We start from the raw sequence: 14,911 nt of genomic DNA, 5'->3' as shown, positions 1-14,911 counted from the left end.
TGTGGGGGAACCGCGGAGGGGCAGGAAGCAGCCAGGGACGGTCCACTGTGGAGACCCGCATCCACACCAAGACTCAGCGGATTCTCAAAGAAGTCTGTGACCCGACGTGTGAAAACGGCCAGCTTCGGTAACGTCCACGGGCCCTTCCGACGGCGAGCGTCTGTCTGAGGGGCCCCGGGGCTGTTCTGTCAATCTGCCTGGGTCATCTGTGCTTAAGGCTCAGGGTCACCCCGGTGAGAATCCCTGGTGTGGCCGCGTGGTTCTTCTCGTTCCAAAGAGACGCGTGTAGATGTGAGTGGCCGCGCGAAGGGAACTTCATTTGCATCCGGCCTCACCTGACAGCTTTCCCACCGTCGGGCTGTGTCCCTGCGCTCCGTGAGCCCCGCCGTATGCAGAGGGGACCGCCTCCGAGCTCAGTCCACCCAGTTACCGCCGCCCACTGGGCATGGCTTCCGGAGAAACCACATTCCACCCCCGCCCCCGGGGCCCTCCAGGCTCCAGAGAACTCGCTCTGCGGCCCCGGGGGCTGCAGGTCAAAGATCTCAGCGAACAGAGACAGGATGTGTGGCTGGTGCCCTGTCCTTCCCTGCCCCGGGATCCTGCGACCTCTGACCCTGGGAGCTGGCTGGCAGGCTGCCCCTCACTCCTCGGGGTCACCAAAGCCCTAGAAGCTTCCCGACCCTGCTCACGGTAACTGTTCAAGACTTCACAGGCCACGTGGCCTCGCCGGGACTCCCTGGCTCTCCCCTCCAGGGACCCGCCTGCCGGGGTGTTTCATGGAAACGGAGTCCCACCGGATGTGCTCAGCTGACTCTCCCTCTTCTTCCTCTGCAGTCTTCTTCTGGGGAAAGCTCCACGTCTGCCCAAAGTAACCCGTGCCCACGATTCTGAATCACTTCAAAATACAAGAAGGCAACACACCTGAGCCACTCCAGCTCGGTGATCACCCAAAGCCGCTTCTGTTGGTCCTCAGCTTGCGCTAAGGTCAGACGGTATCTGAAAACCACATGGTTTTGTTTTTGTTTTGCAAAACCCTAACTGAAAACGCCAGGTCATGTTGAAAAACATCCCTTACGGTGCCAAGAAAAGTCTGCTCTCCAGACGAAATACTATCAGACAACTGACCTTTACCCCACCTTTCCCTTTTTACCCTGGCTACCAGGAAGCTCAGGGTTAAGGCCCACATGTAACTGTAAAGATGTTCTCTTGCCCCAGAGTTCGGTCTTAGAGACCCCTAAGGGTTAGAGTGGAGCTCTGCCAGTGAGGCCTGCCGCAGAATCATCTGGGAGGCCAGCTAAGAAGACAGACGCCTAACAGACTGGCGTCTTATGGACGCAGTCTTAGAATCTGCAAGATGCCCAGGATTTCTTGGTCATCAGGTCAGGCTCTGAGGTCAGAGTGAAGTGACGCAGCCCATTTCCCAGGTTGACGTGTGCCTTTCTGGAGAGACTGATCTGCCTGTCATCTCCATCCCTAGGGAGGGGCACGCGTGCAGCACAGGTGCTCTCGGCAGGGGTCGCAGTGAATGCGGCAGACTCGCAGACTGGGCACGAGGAGCTGGCACTGCTGAGAGATGCTGGAGCTGCCAGTTCTTGGCTGGAGTGTGCAGGAGGAGTCATGGGATGAGTTCCAAAAGAACTGAAGGGAACTCTCCGTGCACAGGGGAACCGTAGGGTGGTGTGAATGACATCTCAATAAACCTATTCCTGAAATTTCTTAGACTGAATCCATGGTGCCCAGAGATGGGTAGGGGGCCGCAGGGTCCAGCACATTTGCCTGTCCTTCCCCCGTTAGGAAGCACTGCTCCTGCGCACCATGGCCCCTGCGCTCCCTGACCCTTTGGGGACCAAGAGTCTCGTGAAAAGCCAATGACCCTGCGGACCAGCCTGGAAGCAGCACTGCTTTACTGCCAACCCAGCTGCACATCACGAGCCTGGCTCTTCCCGTGTCAGTGGACACTGAGCCTAAATGCCCCCCTGCCCGGCACCCCAGGAGGAAGGAGGCCCCCATCCAGGATCAGTGCCCGACACTGATGAAAGCAAGCCAACATCACTTAACCATGAATCTGTGGGCTTCAGACCAGGAGGCCACCGGACATCACCACGCTGGGCATGTCCCTGGGATCTGTGGAGAATGAGGTGGTCACAGCCTCCCATCAGCATCGCGAAGCCCAGATCACGTAGAGTGGGGCTGGCAAGGGTTTCTGTAAAGACCCAGCTAGGATATATTTTCAGCTCTGCAAACTACACGGTCTGTCACACCCAGGATGCTGCTGGGGCATAGGAACAGCCCAGGATGGCTTGTAAAGGACCAGATATGGCTGTGTGACAATAAACTTTATTTACAAAAGGCAACCTGATGACTGGGGGAAACGATGTGTAAATCATGTCCGGCAAGGGATTAGTACGCCTAGTACATAAAGACCTCCTGTAACGTAATAACAGAAATCAAACAAACCCCCTGCAAAATGGACAAAGGACTGGAATGAGTATTTCTCTGAAGAAAATACAGAGATGGAGACGACGCCCATGAAAGGATGCCAGCATCCCTGGTCATCAGGGAAACACAAATCTAAACCACATGAGATACCACTTTGCACCCATGAGGACCACTAGGAGCAAAAAGACAAAAAAAAAAAAGAAAAGAAAAGAAAAGAAAAAGCAAAACCACAGTGGAGAGGATGTGGAGAAATCAGGACCCTTGTGCATGGCTCCTGGGAAGATAAAATGGGGCGCTGCCCTGGACAGCAGTCGGCGAGCCTCTAAAGCGAGGCCGAGTACACACGTGACCCTCAGGCCCACTTCCCGGTGCATCTCCGAAGAACGGAAAGCAGAGCCCTGGGCAGGTATCTGGACATCCGCTCCACTAGCTGCATTCTTCACAACAGCACAAAGGTGGGAGAAAGCGACCTGAGTATCCACAGACAGACAGATGAGCAGACAGGGAAGACATGGTCCATTCACACACTGGACTATCCCTTGTCCCAAACATGGAGGGACATGTTGACACCTGCCCCAGCGTGGACAGATTTGGGGGAAGTGATGCTGAATGAAATAAGCCAGAACAAAGGGACAAATACTGCAGGGTTCCACGCTCACACGAGCTCCCTAGAATCTCCAGATCCACAGGGACAGAGAGTGGATGAGGGGTCCTGGGGCCAGCGGTGGGGGGGCCGCCTAGTGTCTCATGGGGACAGAATTTCTGTTTGGGAAGATGGGAAGTTCTGGAGATTCACAGTGGGGATGACTGTACAAAGTCTGAATCCACTTAATGCCCCTGAGCAGTGCATTTAAACACCGCTAAGTGGTCCAGCTTACGTCGTGGGTAATTTAACACCATAAAAAAAAACACATGGACAAAAGCAGACGGTGGGCAGGATTGGGTGTGGGAGCCAGGGTTTGCTGAGCCCCAACTCGGACCCCACGCCCAGGCCGCTGATCCTGGAGTGAACTCTGGAGCATCGAGCATCACTAGCAATGCCCGTCCACCATCCTGTGTCACCACCCATGACGACCACCAGGAGCGCCAGAGACCCCCTCTATCCCATATGACATCGGGAGGACACTGAGGAGCAGGGATCCCTCTGTGGCTTCCCGGTAAGGCAGAATGGGGGCACGCAGGGACGCAGGACAGGCAGCTGAGAGGGAAGAAAAGTTGCCCCGAGGAACCTTGGCCTGACTGATGATTCTGTTCCCGCTCAGGCACCAGCCTGGGGCACAGTACTGCCTGGCCCACAGCATCCCAGGGAGGGAAAGCCCCCTCCATCCACACTCACCAGGGCCTCCATCCACCCTGCCCCCAGCCAAGAGGCCCTGGAACGCTCTTTTTGGGCCAGTCTCTCTGTGACCGGTTGCCCTGTATCCTGGATGTGGCCAGCTACCTCTGGGGATTCACCTCTAGCCTTCATGATTGACCCAGACCAGCTCTTTCCTCCTTCCTTCCCCTTGTCTGGCAGTGACCACCATCACAGGGGTGGGGACTCTAAAATCCAGGCTGGAGAAATGCTGCCCAGAAGGCTTTGGACCTTGCACACCTTCCCTGATGAGCCCCAGCTGCGGGGTCAGGCAGAGGACCCCGTGTGTGCTTAGCATGGGCTAGCTTCAGCCACTCCGTGCCCACACACCCATGAGCAAGGTGTGTACCTGCCAGGCACCCACCTCCTCCCAAGAGCGGCAATGAACTCGCTATCTTTGTGCAGCAGATCAAAGTAAGATCCGCAAGCAGGCAGCACTCAGCAAATGCCTGTCTTTAACCACAGGGTGCACATGAGACAATGTGGCAGAGCGTACAGTAGGTGCTCAGTAAAGGCGCTGGGCACTAGACAGTGAGCTTATGGCATGCCTCAACTGCAGAAACACAACACATGGGCTCCCTTCCATCGTTCCCTGCCCCCAGGCACAAAAAGGTGTCGCCCTGGTCCATGAAAAATGGGGTAGGGACATTCAGAGCAGCCCCTGACCCACCATCGACCCTTAGCCGCACTGGCTGGCTCTAGCACGAGCATGGCAACAGGAACAGGCAGGGCTGGGCCTCGAGCTACGGTCCTGGTAAGTCCCCTTGAGGTCACATCAGCTGGTGACCAGGGACAGCTTTGTTTCCCCAGCTTTGAGGACAATTCCATCCACCCTCTCCCCATCCTAACAAAAAACCAGGGGCCCGACCACAGGGAACTGACCATCCTCCAGCCCTTGTGCAGAAGGGGTGAGAGGCGGACCACACCATGAAGGGGTGACTGGCTAGCAGGAGAAAAGGACGAGGAGGAAATGCTCGAACTCACCAGAGGAGCTGGCAGACCGGACCCTGCAGAAAACCTTCTTAGACCAGGAGCTGTGTGTGTTCCAGCAGGCTGAGGTGCAGAGACTGGAGGGGCTTCCAGAACTGGGTGAGACAAGAAGACCAGGACGCAGTCAGACAGAAGCCATCAAGAGGCAGAATGTTAAAATGCCAAGTGCATCCTGATATCTCTGAGCCAAAAACCAGGGGCTTACTTATGCTTCCAGAAAGGTAGTGTGGACGTACTTCTCCCGATTCCTCCCACAAAGTGCAATTAAAACACCGGGGTATTGTAGAGAAAACAAACATGAGACTCTGAAAGTGTAAGAGAAGGAGGAAGCCTGGCAAGGCACTGGGGGCCCTGAGGGGGTCTGGTCTCTGGGGTGGGGTTTTGCCTCATCCATCCCAGACGTGGAGCTGGAGAGCTGGAAACCCACACACACCAGGAGAAGTGGACGGAACGCCACCACAAGTGACTCTTCTAGCAAAGGGACCAGGAGAGTAGCAGCGTAATGAGACAATGGGTTTAGACAATGACCACTCAACAGGCACTCCAGGAAAACTGGTGCCCACCTGGACCCACAGCAGCAAAGGCTTGGGGGGAGCCCAGACTTGCAACTTGTATGGCTGTAACAGGCACCCCCAAACCCCCACTAAGGTGGTATCCAAGAAGCCAAAAAAAGGAGCTGGGGCTTTCTTCCCCACCATGTGGTAACAAACCCTTCTCACATTTGACTGTAGGGTGCAGACAATGCAGGGAGCCTGGGTTTCCACACAGGGCAGGAACAAGGCACCCCTCCCCCAGCTCATTGCACTGGTGTCAGGAAAGAGCTCAGAGAACATCAGGACTTTCTTCATCACCAACAGAAATGAGGCCACCCCATCACAGTATTGGTGGGGACTGCATAGAGATGAGGAGCCCCCAACCCCACTGGCAACAAGGAGCTTTCCCACTGGAGTAACTACAGAGGCTCCCTGGGGAACCAGACCTGTGTCTGCCTGGCAGTGGCAGGGGAGCACCCCTCCTCCCCCATGAGAGCCGTGGCAGAGAATGCCAGCTGAAGTGGAAAATTACAAAGACTCACAGTTACACGTCATCATAGGAAACGTACACACTTCCACTGAAAATCATTCATCACCCCAAGAACCAGGAAGATCTCAAATAGGACAAGGACATCCAATGGCTGCTGACACTGAGGTGACAGAGATGTTACAATTACCCAATGAAGAGTTTGAAGCAGTCACAATAAGAAAGTTTCAATAAGCAATCATGGAGACATCTGAGTGGCTCAGTCAGATAAGCGTCTGCCTTCAGCTCGGGTCATGATCCCAGGGTCCTGGGATAGAGTCCTGCATTGGGCTCCCTGCTCAGCAGGGAGTCTGCTTCTCCTTTTGCCTTTCCCCCTCCGCTCCTGCTGGCTGGCACATGCTCACTCTCTCGCCCTCTCTCTCTCAAAAAAATAAGTAAAATCTTTTTTTAATGAAAAGCCAATTATGGACATGCTGGAAACATATGAAAAACAAAGTTTCATTAAAAAAAAAACAAAAACAACAACATCAAGTCTCAGCAAAAAAAGTGGAGATAAGTAAGAACCAAGTAGAAATGTTAGGCATGAAAAATGTGGTAACTCAAAAAGCACCTCAGTGGAATGACTCAACAGCAGGGAGGGGACAGAAATAACCCATGAACTGGAAGACAGACCAACAGATGTTACCTGAATTGCACAAGGGAGAAAACAGACTAAGAATTAAAAACAAACAGAGCCTCAGGGACCAGCACACCTATAACCTCATCAGAGTCCCAGAAAAAGAGAAGGGTGGGGGATGTCTGAAAAAGTACTCCAAAACCTAGTATTTGAAAACATCCCAAATTTGGCAAAAGACATAAGCCTACAGATTCAAGAAAGTTTAACAAGTCCCAAACAGAATAAGTCCAAGGAAAGTCACACCAAGAGGCACCAAGATAATTGAACTCCTGAAAACTAATAACAAAAAAACTCTTGAAAGTAAGCAGAAAAAAATAATACCTTTTGAACAGTGGGGAATTAACTGGAGTAATCGTGTCATTTCTCATCGGAAACTATGGAGGCCACATGTAATGTATTTGGAGTAATGAAAGACAAGAACTGTCAGTCTAGAATTCTATATCCAGCAAAAATATCTTGTAAGAATAAACAAAAAAAAAATCAAGATATTCTTGGACGAAAGGAAATCAAGAGAATTTGCCATTAGTAGACCTACCCCCCCCCAAAAGGCTAAAGAAAGCTCTTTAAACAGAAAGGAAACAATAAAAGAAGGAATCTTAGAACACTGGGAAGGAAAAAAGAACATGGGAAGCAAGAATATGAATAAATACAACAGGCTCTCCTCTCAAATTTTGTAAATTATGGTTAACAGTTGAAGCAAAAATTACAATGCACTCAGATTTGGTTCTAAATGCATGTAGAGAAAATATTTAAGACAATTATGTCATAAGTGGGGGAAGGTGAAAAGACATAAAAGGAAGTAAGGTTTGTATATTTCACTCAACTGGTATCCCAGTCGATGGTGGTAAAATTCTATATACAGAATATAATGCTTAGAGCAATCACTTAGAAAGCTATGGAAAGGTCAAAAGCAATTACAGGGAAATCCCAGTGGAATTCTTAAAATACACAAATGACCCACAAAAAATGCAGAAAAAAGATAATGGATATGAAAAACAGAGAGAACAAGCATAAAACAAAAAACAAAATGACACACATAAGCCTTAGCACATCAATAATCACATGAAAGCTAAATGATCAAAATATACCAATTAAATGACAGAGACTGGCCAACTGGACTAAAGAGATTTTCAAAGACCCAATTACATTAGGTCTACAAAAATTCACTTCAAATAGTTACCTAGTCAGGATGAAACATGATCTGCAAACATTAACCACAGGAAGGTAGGCACGGCTATATGAATGTTAGATAAAGCAGACTTCAGAACAAAGAAAACTACCACAGAAAGAAGCATTATATAATGACAAAAGGTCAATCCACCAAGAATAACAGCCTTAAATGTAGATGCACCAAACAACAGAGATGGAAAACATGTAAGGCAAAAATGGATAGAAACTGAAAGGAAAGAGACAAATCCACAATGACAGCTGAACACTTCAACACCCCCATCTCAACAATAACTAGACAGCAAAGTCAGCAAGGATGTGGAAGAGTTCCACCAACAGATTCTAAGTGATATTCATAGAACCTTCCACTCATTAACAGCAGAATATACACTCTTTCCAAAGTGCTCACAGAACATATAGCAAGACAGACCATGCCCAGGGCCATAGAACAACCTCAACACATTCAAAAGTGAAACCATACATAATATGTTCTCTGACCACAACTGATTCAAATTAGAAATCCATAACTGAAAGGTGGCAGAAATCTCCAAATACTTTAAAACTACAAAAGCACACTTCTAAATAATTCATGCATTAAAGAAAAAATTTAAAAGGAAAATTTTGTAAGTACATGGAACCTAATGAAAACAAAAAAGTAAAGCATACCAAACTTTGTGGGATGCAGCTAAAGCAATAATAAGACAAATATTTATACCACTAAATGCACACATCGGGAAAAAAAGGAATTATCTCAAAGTCTAGGTTCCTATCTCAAGAAGTGAGCAAAAGGAAAGGAAAATAAATCCAAAGCAAGCAAAAGGAAGGATATCATAATCATAAGAATGGACAAAACTGAAAACAGAAAACTAGAGAAAAACAGTGAAACAACGAGCTAGTTCTTTGTAAAAAGTCCGTAAGAGTGACACAACTCTATCAAGACTGACAAACCAAAGAATAGAGACATGGGTTACCAATACAAGAAACAAAGATACCATTACAGACCTTGCAGGGGTCTTTATGATCATAAAAGATAGCAAAGGAGTACTGTGAAATATAAACTATCTCAACTCATTCAGAATGAACTAGGTAATCTGAATAGCCCTTGGAGGTATTAAGAAAATAGAATCCATAATTTTAAAGCTCCCAGATTTGGAATAAAAAATAAACCTCCACATGGTTTCACTGGAGAATTCAGCTATGATAACTCACCAATTCTATACACTCTCTTGCAGGAAACAAAATAGGAAGAAATATTTTCCAACAGAATTTATGAAACAAGTATTACCCTGATACAAGAACCATAAAAAGAGAATACACAAGAATACCACAGGTATCTCTTCTGAATATAGGTATAAAAATATTAAAATTTTATCAAATAGAATTTAGCAATATAGGAGGAGAATTATATACCATGACCACTTGGGGTTTATTCCAGGAATGCAAGGTTGGCTCAATGCAAAGCCAGTTCAATTATTTTTTTTGAAGAATCACTCTATGGGATGCCTGGATAGCTGTCAGTTGAACATTCAACTCTTGATTTCGGCTCAGGTCATGATCTCAGGATCGTGAGAACAACCCTGCATTGGGCTCCCTGCTCAGCAGGGAATCTGCTTGAATATTCTCTCCTTTTGTCCCTCCCCCAACTCATAGACACACAAACACACACACTCTCTCTCTCTCTCTTGCTCACTCATTCCAAAATAAATACCTCCTTAAAAAAAAAAATCTATATAATACACTATTTCAATAGGCTAAAGAAAACCACACAATCATATCAATCAACATAGAATAAGCATATGCAAAATCCAACAACCATCTATGACAAAAACTCTCCCCAAAACAGGAGGAGGAGAACCTTCTTAATTTGATAAAGTGCTATCTGCAAAAGCAAAGAAGTCTGTGCTCATCACTCATTAAACTTAGTGGTAGGTGTTCTATCAAATGCAATAATACAAGGAAAAGAAATAAAAAGCAAACAGATTGGGAAGAAAGAAACAAAGCTGTCTGCATTTTCAAATGACACGATTGTAGAAAATCCCTGGAAACCTATGAAGAAAAACCTCTTAGAAGAATAAGGGAGTTGAATGAAGTCCCAAGATACAAGGTCAAATATAAATGTCAACTGTATTCCCATATGCCAGTCATGGACACCAAAATTTAAAATACAACACCACCTATAATTGCTCAAAACTAATGAAACCCTGAGGTGTAAATCTTAAGGAAACCTGTACAATCCTTGTCTGCTGAAATCTACACCACGCCGGGGAAAGACACCAGAGAGATCTGAAGAAGAGACAGCCCACATTCATGGTCTGGACAACTCAACGCAGTCAGGACGTCACACTTCCCAAATCAACAAACAGGTAGAATGCAATTCCACACGAAAACTCGGCAAGCTTTTTGCAGATACAGGCAGTATTATTCTAAAACATATGGAACGGCAAAGGAACAAAAATGAGTACCATAAACTCGGAAAGGAATAAAGTGAGAAGAGTCCGTCTGCCTAATTCCAAGACTTACTATGCGGTGACAGTGACTGCACTGTGTGGTTCTTGTGCAGGGACGGGCAAGCAGATCAGCGGACCTCAACGGAGAGCCCAGATACAGGCCCACAAACAGCCCAGCAGATTCTGGACAAAGGTCTAGCAGCAATTCAGCGGAGGAAGGACAGCCTTCGCACGGAGAGTGGTCAAGCAAATGGACATCCATAGGCAAAATGATGACCATCACCTTAGTTATACAGAAATGTACTCAAAATGGATCAGAGATGTAAGTGTAAAATGTGAAACTATCAAGCTTTCGGGAAAACGACATTTTCTCAGAGGAGGACAATCTTCAGGGTCTAGGACAAGGCAAGCAGTTCTCTGGCTGGATGTCAGAAACACAAACCACGCACAGAAAAACGGGTTAAACTGGACAGAGCTCTTGTTGGTTACAAGGAGAAAAATACAAACCTCAGCCCCGGAGAAAATACTCGCAAACCGTGTAGCTGACCAAGGACTAAAGGCTGTAGGGAAAAGAACGCCCAAAACTAACAGTTCGGTTAAAGCATGAACAGACGACGGATAGAGACGCTTCACGAAGGACAAGAGCCAGACGGCTGATGGCCACGGGAGAGACGCTCACCCCCATCACCAGTAACGGAGCGTCCCAGCAGCGCGGCATCACCCCACACCTGCCCAAGCGGCTAAACTAACACCAGACGCCGGTGAGAGAACACAGAAACCAGACCGCTGCTGGGGATAGCGAACGGTGCGGGCTTTCAAGGAAAAATGCAGCGGTTTCTTAAATCTAACTGTGCCAGAATTACACGACCCAGGGTTTGCGCTCAGGGCATTCGCCCTAGAGAAATGAAGGTGTGTGCTCCCCCCAAAACCTACACACCAACATTTGCGGCAGCTTTATTCACGACAGCCAAAAACTGCCAACAACCGAGACGCGCCCCCAAGGGCTGAGCGGTTACAGGCGCTGATGCGGCCGGACCATGAAACACACACACTCAGCAGGGGAGGACGGGGACGTGCACGGCAGTGTATGCAGCCATGCCCAGGGACGACAGCCGGTCCCGAAAGGTTGTGTGCCATGGCATTCCACGCTGCACAGCTGTCTCAACGACAAAATGGCAGAGATGGAGAACAGATCAGCGGCCGCCCGGGCGGGGAGCTGGGGGCAGAGGGAGGGCTGCAGCTAAGAAGGCGCCACACAAGGGATGCTCCGGTGCGGATGGAAACACACCGTCTCCGCCGCACGGTTGCCAGCACCCGGGTCACAGGAAGGCAGTGCGGTTTTGCAGGATTTGGCTGCTGGGGATTAAGGGGGCTACAGGTCCAGGGGGTGGCAGGGGGTTAACTACCTCTGTGTTAGTTTTCAGAGCTGTGGTTCTTTAAAACGGAAAAGGTTTATTATTTTTAAAAGCACACGTGGAAAACAGAACAGAAAGCAGTCAAAGAGAGTTACCACGCGACCCAGGACATGAACTCCCACTCCCGGGCTATGCCAGAACCCGACAAAAACCACACGTCCGCGCCCGCGTTCACAGCGGCGCTGTTTATAATAAGCAAAGAGTAGCACAGATGTGCACCGGCTGATGGAGGAGGCATAAAGGGTCGTCCTAGCGCGCAGCGAACACCGCTCCGCCGTGCGAGGGCACGAAGCCTGGGCTCACGCGCACACGACGCCCAGAGAAAGCAGCAGCGAGTCAGAAGGACCCTGTGTTGCAAGCGCTGTGGACAGGGAGGCGAATGGGGAGCCACGGCTAACGGGCACGGGGTTTGTTTTGGGGGGACGAAATGCTCCAAAATTGATCGGTCACAGCGGCGCCATCCGGAGACTAGAAAGGGGACCGTGTGTCGTACGCTGAAAGCGGGAACCGTTCGGTCTAACAGGATGCATCCCGGTACGCCGCTGGAAACATGAAAGCATGCACCGGGCTCTAGGAAATTTTAAAAGCATCCATTTTCGAGTGATCCTCCCTGTGCCCCGCAGAGAATAAGTAAATTATTGAACTATTTAAAAATGTTAGCCTTGTGCCGTCTGCGTCTATTTTTAGAAGTGCTCATCATTTCCAGGGAGATTGAAATCGTAATTGTGCAGCGTTCTGAAGGAGTTCTGCAGCCCTAAGGAAATGTCCCGGACAGAGAGCGGCCCCTGTGTCCCGGGCCAGGGGTGGGGGCTCGGGGCGCAGCCCGGGGTCCCCAGGAAGCCGACACTGCCCGTGCACCCTGGGCTGACCCAGCCTGGCCCAGCCCTGCGGGTCTCTTCTGGAAGGCACAGTAAGCAAGGTCACGGTTTCTGCAGTCGGTCCACAGACGGCACCGCCCGCCGGCTGCCCGTGCTCCTGCTAATGCGGGAACGGCAGCAACGTCCATGCCACCCCGGGAGTGGGGGGATTACATGAGTGAGCCCAGGGCCCCACACGGGACCCCCACAAAACAGGGAAACATCAATGCCCTCCTGTTGGCTCAAAACGCAGCTGGAAGAGCCCACGCGGCAGCTCCTTCCGGAGTGGGGAGTCCGCAGGTCCCCCGTGGAAGCAGGTGTTCAAACAGAAGCCCGTGCCCGCAGGCTCACAGCGGCACGTCCACGGCAGCCACGAGGTCGAAGCCACCAAAGGCCCATCAGCAGACGAACAGAAAGCAAAGTGTGGGCCATCCGCGCAAGGCAACGGGACGCAGCCCTGCAATGGAAGGAGCCAGACGCGTGCTGCGGGGGGTGGGGGGGACGACGCTGCCCCCCCCACCCCCCGCTGCCACCAGAGAAGCCGCACAAACGATCTCACGTCCCACGCCGCGGACACGGATGTTCGTAACGGGCACAACCACACGGGTGGAAAGCTGAGCGGGGGCTGCCGGGGGCCAGGGGAGGGGACACAACGTGGGACAGCGGACGGGCACGTGCGATGGGTAACGGGTCATGGGACGTTTCCCTCCACGACCGCCGATGCCCAACAGCTCACAAAGCTTCAGAATCCACTTCCTGGAGTCCGGGGCTGGGGCAGCTGGAACCAGGGCAGAAAGCCAACCTTTTGGGAGTGGGGACAGAGGAGAAAAATCTCCCACTTCCAACCCCACTGGCCTCCCAAAGGAGACTTCCCACCGGCAGGAAGTGGCCAGGGTGGGCGGACATCTCCCTGTGGTCGACACCGTAGTGGAAGCGCAGCTGGCAGAAACCGGACTTTATCTGATTGCCTGCTCTTCTGATAGGCAAACCGAGGCTGGGGTCATAGCCAGGATCCCAATGAGGGCCCCCGAATGTCCCTTCTGCCTCCTCCTGCCCAGCCTTCTTGTCTCCCTCCGAGGGAAATCCCTTCTTGGGAGAGCAGGATGGAGCATGAGGGAGGCCGTGGGCCGGGGACCACACATGCCTCCAGCGCGTTCACAAAGTGCTGTAGAATCTCCCGTGCCTCCAGCCCTCACCAGATGACAGGGCGGTCACGTCGGCTTACTCACGGTTACCGTGTAAAATTACTCAGGAGCCACACTGAAATATTAATCACGCCTGCACCATGACCAGTCAAAGTCGGAACCCCGACCTGGCAACGCTGCGGGGTGCACGGGAGCCTTCTGTGATCCGAGCGCACGAACAAAGGAGGGGCAGGGAGGGACAGCGCAGGCTCGCAGACCCGCACCGGGGCTCCCTCCCGGCCAACCCGCTCCTCCTCCCGGGCACTTCCGTCCGGCAAAGTCTTCTCCCAGACACCCCGGGCTTGGTCATTCCGCTCACTTTGGCCAAGTCAGCAAGAGCAAAGCACCACAGAAATGTGATGCGGGAGTGCTCAGCTCCTAGCCTCTCCCGGTGCCCTGGGGAGCCCCACGGCCAGTGGGAGATCCAGCGGGGCTAGGCTACTGAAAGAGACCAACAGCCAGTCGACCCCCAGACACGGAGGGAGGCCTGACCACAGGTGGACTCAGCAGATCCCAGGAACGGTCCAGCTGAGCCCTGCTCAAATGACCAACTTGCAGTCTCGTGGGATAAATCAGGGGCCAACAAATGACTGCCTGGCCCACAGCTTGTTTTTGTAAATAAAGTTTTATTGGCGCACAGTCATGCACATTTATGTACCTACTGCCTTTGACTGCTTTTGTGTTACAAAGGCAAAGTGGGAGAGAGACTCAACGATGTCTAAGTGTCAAATATTTAACATCCAGCCCTGAAACAGTTTTACCCCAAGGCTTACAAGGGGCTGGTTATACAGCAAAGGTTAGGTACCGACACAGCCCTTGATCGAATCGGTCCTGCTAAACCATAGGAGAGTCGTCTGCAGGAAAGGGGGCTCTACCTGAGAACCAGACGGGGGGCTGGGGGGCCCATGAGGCAGGGGTGCCTGGAGGGCAGGGGACAAGAAACAAGGAAGCTGATTTCACCCCCATTAAGGAATGCTACAAACCACCGCTGTCCAACAGCTGTGTAACTCGGGCCCCAAATGTCACTTTAAAAGGTGGCCACATTTCTAAAATCAAAGTGAAAGAAACCGTTGAAATCAACATTCATAATATATTTTGTTTAAGCCCACACACGCGACATGTTATGATTTCCACGTGAGGCACTGGCCAGGTGTCCAGTGCTTGGTGGTCACGTGAGGCCAGCGGCTGCCACACTCTGTGGCACAGTTAGAGACGGGACTGCTGGGGGTGAGCCTGGGTCCCGTCATCAGGGGACACAGGAGTCCCAGACGCTGAAGATCAGACAGCACCGCACACGACTGCACAGCAGGTCCACTCCGCCGCACGCTGCCCAGGACCCCGTGCCGAGCGTGGCCGACCCCT

The 14,911-nt window shown here is 50.9% G+C and overlaps 1 protein-coding gene across 4 annotated transcripts in view; it reads right to left on the bottom strand.

Annotated features, from left to right (window-relative positions):
• The window catches only part of SHANK2 (SH3 and multiple ankyrin repeat domains 2), a 458,548-nt gene that overhangs the window by 428,053 nt on the left and 15,584 nt on the right, over nucleotides 1-14,911 (bottom strand). For all 4 annotated transcript variants that reach the window (XM_044259990.1, XM_044259992.1, XM_044259993.1 and 1 more), the window contains exon 2: nucleotides 4,778-4,878. The gene's annotated coding sequence lies outside the window, so the exon portion shown is untranslated. The remainder of the gene's footprint in view (nucleotides 1-4,777; nucleotides 4,879-14,911) is intronic.

The sequence above is a fragment of the Neovison vison genome, chromosome 7 (genome assembly GCF_020171115.1).
Source record: "Neovison vison isolate M4711 chromosome 7, ASM_NN_V1, whole genome shotgun sequence".
In the NCBI taxonomy this organism is placed as follows: Eukaryota; Metazoa; Chordata; class Mammalia; order Carnivora; family Mustelidae; genus Neogale; species Neogale vison.
This window is presented reverse-complemented; position numbering and strand designations above follow the sequence as displayed.